Below are 7226 nucleotides of genomic sequence, written 5' to 3'. Positions count from 1 at the left end.
CACATTTCCTGGCACATAGTAAGTGCTCAATAAATGATTGGTATTGTTAAAACAAACCTGCTGTGCCTCCTATCTGAGAAGCATTTCTAGTTCCCGATGTACCTGTAGAGTAGAGAGAATTTAGTTACTGCTCAGTGAAATCTTGGTAAACCTTCTCTTGGTAAACTCCCAGCTCTACCCTTTCCCCTCAGGATGTCTTTAATGACTCATCCCTTAAGTATTCTCTCTCCTGCAGTCCAAAGTCTCAGCGGAAGTAATTGCGAAAGTCGACTGTGCCCCAGCCTGCCATTTTGAGGAGAGAGCGCTTTTATATTGGGTCTTTGACTTCTCTACTGAAAGGCACTTGAAGTTTGCCTTCCTAGCACAAAGGTGTTCAACAGTATTAATGGGGAAGGTCGTGTTGCTGACCCAAGGGTGGGCATAGGGCCTGAGGCACCTGTTTTTTGTGTCCGGTGCCACCTGTCCTCAGCTGGCCTGAGATTTGAGTGGATGGTCCTACGTCCTTGCCAGTGCCCCAGGCAAGAGCCTTGTCTCTGCTTTCCTTCCTTGGGGGGTGGAAGTGTGTGTGAGCGTGCTCACATGCGTGCATTGGGGAGGATTTAACGCTGCAGGGCAACTGCCAACCAACGGCAGGCACTCCTCAGGGCCCCAGGCTCCCGTCCTTCAGAGGGGTCAGTTCCGAGGTGCGCTCTTCAGTGCTTCAGAGGGTCCTGGGCTGCACTGATGACCTCTGCCCCAGTGATGAGCTCGCTATGCACCTTCTCTTTCCCTGACTCTCATTTTCTGCACCCTTCTTCCTAATTCCCGGAACCATCTCTCAGAAACTCGTGTGGCGTGCTTTTGTCCAGCACTGTTTGCAGAGGAACACAATTCAAGACACACCCTCCACCCTGTTTCCTCCTCATTGTTTCTCCCCTGAACTTCTTTGTGATTTGGATCCCTGTCTGGAAGGACAAAGGCTACTGGTAGAAAGCAAAGGAACAGAAACAGATTTAACTACCCTGGAGGGGCTTGGTTTTCTCTCATCTGTTATTGCATTTAAAATGAGCAACAAATCGGTGAGACAGAGGTTATTAATCCTATTTAATGGATGAAGAAACTGAGGAGGCTATGAGAGGTTAAGTCACCAGCCTCAATCATACAATGACTTTGGGCAGAGCAAGGTTTTAAACTCAAATCTGCTCTTTGAGCTACTGCTCTTTTGGGCTGGTATTCTTTGATAGAATCTGGAAGAGGGGCTTTGAATCAAGTAAGAGTATTAGTTTTTTCAATGAAGTATCTTGACAGTTTTATTGAAGTAGAGTTGACATACAAAAAGATGCACATCTTTAAGGGATAAAATTTGATAAGTTCTGAGCTGTGTGTATGAAACTATCGTAAAATGGAAATAATGAACATATTCATTATTCTCCAAAATTTTCTTGTGCTCTTTTGTAATCCTTCTCTTCTGCACGCATATACCACTCTGTGCTTTTTTTTTTTCCTTTGGCAACCACTTATTTGCTTTCTGTTCACTTTAGATTAGCTTGCATTTGCTATTTTATATAAATGGAATCATATAGCATGACTCTGTCTTTGTCTGGTTTCAATCACTCAGCATGATTAGTCTGAGATTCCTCCACATTGTTGTGGGTTTAAATAGTTCCATTTTTAAATTGATGAGTAGCATTTCACTGTGTGAAGATAGCATATTTTCTGTATCCACTCACTGGCTCATGGACAATAGTTTTGGGTTCTGCAAAGAAAGCCACTATTAATATTTGTGTACAAGTGTTTGTATGGACATATGCTTTCAATTCTCTTGGGTAAATATCTAGGAGTGAAATGATTGGATCATGTATTACATGGATATTTAACTTTTTAAGGAATGGCCAGATTGTTTTCTAAAGTGGTTGTACAACTTTACATTCCTACCAGCAGCATATGAAAGTTCCAGCTCTCCCATATCCTTGCTGAAACTTGTTAATGTTCAGTCTTTTCAATATCAGCTATTCTGTTAGATATGTAGTGATATTTCATTGTGGTTTTAATTTGCACAGCTTTAATATTGAGTATCTTTTCATGTGCTTACTTGTCATCCATATATTTTAGGCTATCTGTTCACATTTTTTTGTCTGTATTCTATTGGGCTATTTGTTTTCTCATAATTCCAAGTTCAAGTCCTTTTTTGACTTTGTTATTTATGAATATTTTCTTCCTGTCTACATCTTATCTTTTCATTCTCTTCAGAGTGTCTTCCGAAGAGCAAAAGTTTTGATTTTGATAAAGTCCAATTTGTAAATTTTTTTATGGGTAGTGCTTTTGGTGTTTTATATAAGAAATTTTTGCTTAATTCAAGGTCATAATTGTTTTCTCTTATGCTTTCTTCTAAAAGTTTGAGGGTTTGCATCTTAGGTTTTACATTTAGAGTTATTATTTTTATTTTTTAGGTATATTCTTTTTTTAATTTTGAAATACTTTCAAATTTACAAAACAGTTACAAAAATAATATAAATCCCATACAGAAAACTCCAACACATCTCTCTCTCTCTCTCTCTCTGATTTGTCTAATCTGTCATCTATCTGCATCTATCTCTCTATCTATATTGTTCTATTTATCAGCCTATTTCCTGAACACTTGAGTGTAGGTTGTATACATCAGGCTCCTTGAGCACGTAATATTATCTTGCATATTTCATTTCTGTCACTGCCTTAAGTGTAGTTATATAGTTCAAGAAATTTAGCATTGATACAAACTTATATTTCCTATTTCAATTTTTTCGTGTCCCGATAATGCCACTCTGAGACTTTTCTCCTCTTTTGCCAGATTCCATCCATCATCATGTATTGCTTTTTTTTTTTTTTTTTGCAAGGGCAGGCACCAGGAATCAAACCTGGGTTCCTGGCGTGGCAGGCGAGAACTCTGCCACTGAGCCACCGTGGCCCGCCCCATGTATTGCATTTAATTGTCATTGTCTCTTCAGTTGCTCCCTCCCTCTCTCTCTCTCTTTCCTTCCTCCCTTCCTCCTTTCCATTCCTTCCTTTTTTAGGTTGTGGGTACATATATACAACATGAATTTTCCCATCTCAACCACTCTCAAGTACACCTTTCAGTGGGATTAATCATATTTACAATACTGCGGTACCCCCATCACCTTGCATTAATAAAACCTCCTTGTCTCCCCAAACAGAAACCCTACACCTATTATGCATCAATTCCCCACTACACTTCCCTAGGCCCTGGCAACCTGTACTTTATTTTCTGTCTCTATGAGCTTGCACATTCTCTACTATTTTCTTTATAGTTACTATTGGGTTGAAATTTAACCTAAATCTATAACAGTCTTGTTTGCTTATGTGGTGATTTGAAGCTGTATGTACTCCAGAAAATCATGTTCTTAAATCTAATTGATTCCTGTGGGTGTGAACCCATTGTAAGTAAGGCCTTTTGATGAGGATACTTCAGTTAAGGCATGGTCCACCTCAATCAGGATGGATCTTCCGTGCGCACGCATGTGTGTATGTGTGTTTGCATGGACCCAGAATCGAACCTGGGTCTCCCACATGGTAGGTGGGCATTCTACCACTGAACCACCCGTGCACCCCAGAATATGTCTTAATTCAATTAACAGACTCCTTTATAAAGGAGTAAATTCAGACAGAGAGAAAGCCACAGAAAGAGCAGTCACAATGGAAATAATGTGACATATTCATTATTCTCTAAAATGAACAGAACCTGGAAAAGAAGGGCGAGATCAGCAGGCACCACATGTGCCTTGCCACGTGGCAGAGGAGCCAAGGATCACCAGTGGCCAGTCTCCAGGAGGAAGGCTTCATCTTGACAACACCTTGATTTGGACCTTTTCCTGGCCTTAAATCTGTGAGCAAATAAAATTCCCATTGTTTAACCTGACACATTTCATGGTATTTGCTTTGAGCAGCCTAGGAAACCAAAACACTTTGATACTGTAGTAGTTAGGTTTAGGTATCAACTTGGCCAGGTGATGGTACCTAATTCTGTTGCTGTGGACTTAAATCATCAGCATGTGAAATTCCTCTACGGTCGATTACATCTGCGGTCACCTAAGGGGATGCCTTCTGCAACGTGTTGTTTAAATAGCTGGAGGCTTGAAAGAGAGATCAGAAGAAAGCTCAACAGCTCCGACCAGATGTTTGGAGATGCAGAAGGGAATCACCCAGGGGAAAGTTGTTGGAACCCAGAAGCCAGGAGAGAAGCCCAGCTGACGTTGGTGTGCCTTCCCATGTGGCAGAGAAACCCAGATGAAAACAAGCAGCCTTTCTTCCTAAAAGCTGTAAATTTGTAACTAAATAAATCTCCTTTGTAAAATGTGGTCCATTTCTGGTGTTTTGCATTCTGGCAACATTAGCATTCATACTAAAACAGATAGCAACTTAACTTCAACAGTATTACAAACTATCTGTCCCTCTTTATGTAGTTCTTGCCACAGATTATGTTTACGCATTTTAAGTCCAAAATAACTAATGCATTTGCCTTTTAGATTCTGTAGGAAGTAAAAAGTGGAGTTACAAACCAAAAATGCAATAATACTGATATTTATATTTATCCATGTCATTGGTTTCAGTGGTGATCTTTGTATTTTCCTGTGGCTTCCATCCATTGCCTATTGTCCTTTTCTTTCAACCTTCAGAACTATCTTTAGCATCTCTTGTAGGACCAATCTACTTGTGATGAACTCCCTCAGCATTTGTTTATTTGGGAATGCCTTAATCTCTCCATCATTTTTGAAAGACAGCTTTGCCAGATATAGAATTCTTTGTTGCCAGTTTTTTTGCTTTCAGCACTTTAAATATGTGGTCTTTCTGCTTTCTTGATTTCTTTTTTGATTTCACAGATTCTGATGAGAAATCAGCAGTGCGTCTTATTAAACTTCCCGTGTGTGTGACGTGTTGCTTCTCTCTTGTAGCTTTCAGAATTCTCTTTCTTTGGCATGCGACCATTTTATTATGATATACCATGGCTTGGGTTTATTTGGGTTTATTCTGCTTGGAGTTCATTGAGAGTCTTGGATGTATACATTCATGTTTTTTTGTTAAATGTGGGGAGTTGTAAGTTGTCATATCTGAATATACTTTCTGCCCCTTTCTCTCTTTCTGTGAATCCCACAATGCATATATTGGTACACTTGATGGTGCCCCTTAGTTCCTCTAGCTCTGTTCACTTTTCTTTATTCTTTCTTATTTCTGCTCCTCAGATTGGGTGATTTCAATTATGCTAACTTTAAGTTCTCTGATACTTTCTGGTGCCAGCTCCAAATTGCTGTTGAATGCCTCTAGGGCATTTTAAATTTCTATTACTGTGGTCTTCAGCTCTGTTGTTTCCTTTTCATAATTTTTATCTCTCTATTCATATTCTATTTGTGTTCCTATTTCATTTTCCCGACTTCCTTTCGTTCTTTGTCCATATTTTCAATTAGCAGTTTCATCATATTTAGGAGCATTTTTTAAAGTCTTTGTCTGGTATGTTCCAGGTCTGGTCCTCCTCATTGGTTTCTAATGCTTTAATCTTTTCCTTTGCCTGGGCCATTGATTCCTGTTTCATTGTATGTTTTGTAACCTTTTGAAACCTGGTCGTTTTGATATTTTAGTATGTTATCACTGGAATTTAGACTCTGTGGAATCTATTCCTTAAGATTGTATCCAGCTAGGTTATGACAGAGGTTTTCTTAAATGCAAGAAGTTAATTTAAAAAAAGGAAGAAGGAAAAAAAAAGGCATGCCTTTGCAGATTGACCATTGGTGCTCTCCTTCAGGGCCTATCCAACATATGAGCTTAGAGAATAGCTCCAGGTCAATGCATAGGGCCTCCCTGATCCTTTCTGCACAAGTGTCTCGTCTTGGGCATGTGTGTGTGGCCCTAGGAATTCCCCTGTTTGCACAGACACAAATGTCCCCTTTTCCCTAGGAAACAGGCTTCATGATCCTGGAAACTGCGCTATGTGTCCTAAAAGTTAATAATCCCTTATCCCCTGCAGATGTGAATTGACTGCCCTCCCGCAGCATTCTTTCAGAGAGTTCTGTGATTTGCCTAATATATGCAGGAAAAGTTATGGGAGGGCAAGTCTTTTAGGACAACACCAGACACACTGGACCAGACATCCATGCTCCCAGTACATGCATGAGGTTCTCTGCTCCCTGCAGTACTGGGACCAGAGATCTGCCCTGGGAGATCTCGCAGGCTAGCTCTGCACTCAGCCACTGAGGCATTGTGGAGGAGCCAGCCAGGGCACCATGAGATCCTTCTGCTTTTAGGGAGTCTTTTTCCTAATTTGGCACTTGCCCTGATGCTGTAGTCCTTTAATTGTTTCCTGAATCCTTGAGAAGGATGTTTTTGCTAGTACTTGCTGATTGTTCAAAGCTTCTGTGGGATATGGAGCTGTGAAATGTCTCACTCTGCCTTCTTGATTCTAGATTTTTAGAGGTTTGGAAATCCCTGCTTATGATATTTCTGTGTATGTCTGTGCATGGTCTTTCTAGGTTTTCTGTGACATTTCCCTTAGTTTTAATTTTTTCCTTTAGTTTTTTTTTAGTTTTTTTATTAATTAAAAAATTAACAACAAACAAACAAAACAATAAGATATCATTCCATTCTACGTATATAATCAGTAATTCTTAATATCATCACATAGTTGCATATTCATCATTTCTTAGAGCATTTGCATCGATTTAGAAAAAGAAATAAAAAGACAACAGAAAAAGAACTAAAATGATAATAGAGAAAAAAAAGTTATGGATACCATACCCCTCACCCCTCACTTTCATTTACCACTAGCATTTCAAACTAAATTTATTTTAATGTTTATTCCCCCTATTATTTATTTTTATTCCATATGTTCTACTCTTGTTGATATGGTAGATAAAAGAAGCATCAGACACAAGGTTTTCACGTTCACAGAGTCACATTGTGAAAGCTCTATCATTGTTCAATCATCATCAAGAAACATGGCTACTGGAACACAGCTCTACATTTTTAGGCAGTTCCCTCCAGCCTCTCTGTTACACCTTAACTAAAAAGGTGATATCTACATCTTGAACAACAAGATGATATCTACTTAATGAGTAAGAATAACCTCCAGGATAACCTCTCGACTCTGTTTGGAATCTCTCAGCCATTGACACTTAGTCTCATTTCACTCTTCCCCCTTTTGGTCGAGAAGGTTCCCTCAATCCCTTGATGTTAATTCTCAGCTCATTCTAGGGTTTTTCTCA

The 7226-nt window shown here is 39.5% G+C and overlaps 1 non-coding gene across 1 annotated transcript; it reads right to left on the bottom strand.

The window, feature by feature from the left end:
• Positions 1 to 3509: 3509 nt before the first annotated feature.
• Positions 3510 to 3580, bottom strand: TRNAG-ACC (transfer RNA glycine (anticodon ACC)). The gene has a single exon. It is a non-coding gene; the product is annotated as a tRNA-Gly (tRNA).
• Between the last annotated feature and the right edge of the window lie 3646 nt (positions 3581 to 7226).

Source organism: Tamandua tetradactyla, chromosome 14 (genome assembly GCF_023851605.1).
Source record: "Tamandua tetradactyla isolate mTamTet1 chromosome 14, mTamTet1.pri, whole genome shotgun sequence".
Classification (NCBI taxonomy): domain Eukaryota; kingdom Metazoa; phylum Chordata; class Mammalia; order Pilosa; family Myrmecophagidae; genus Tamandua; species Tamandua tetradactyla.
The sequence above is the reverse complement of the archived record's forward strand: the minus strand, read 5'-3'. Positions and strand labels throughout refer to the sequence as shown.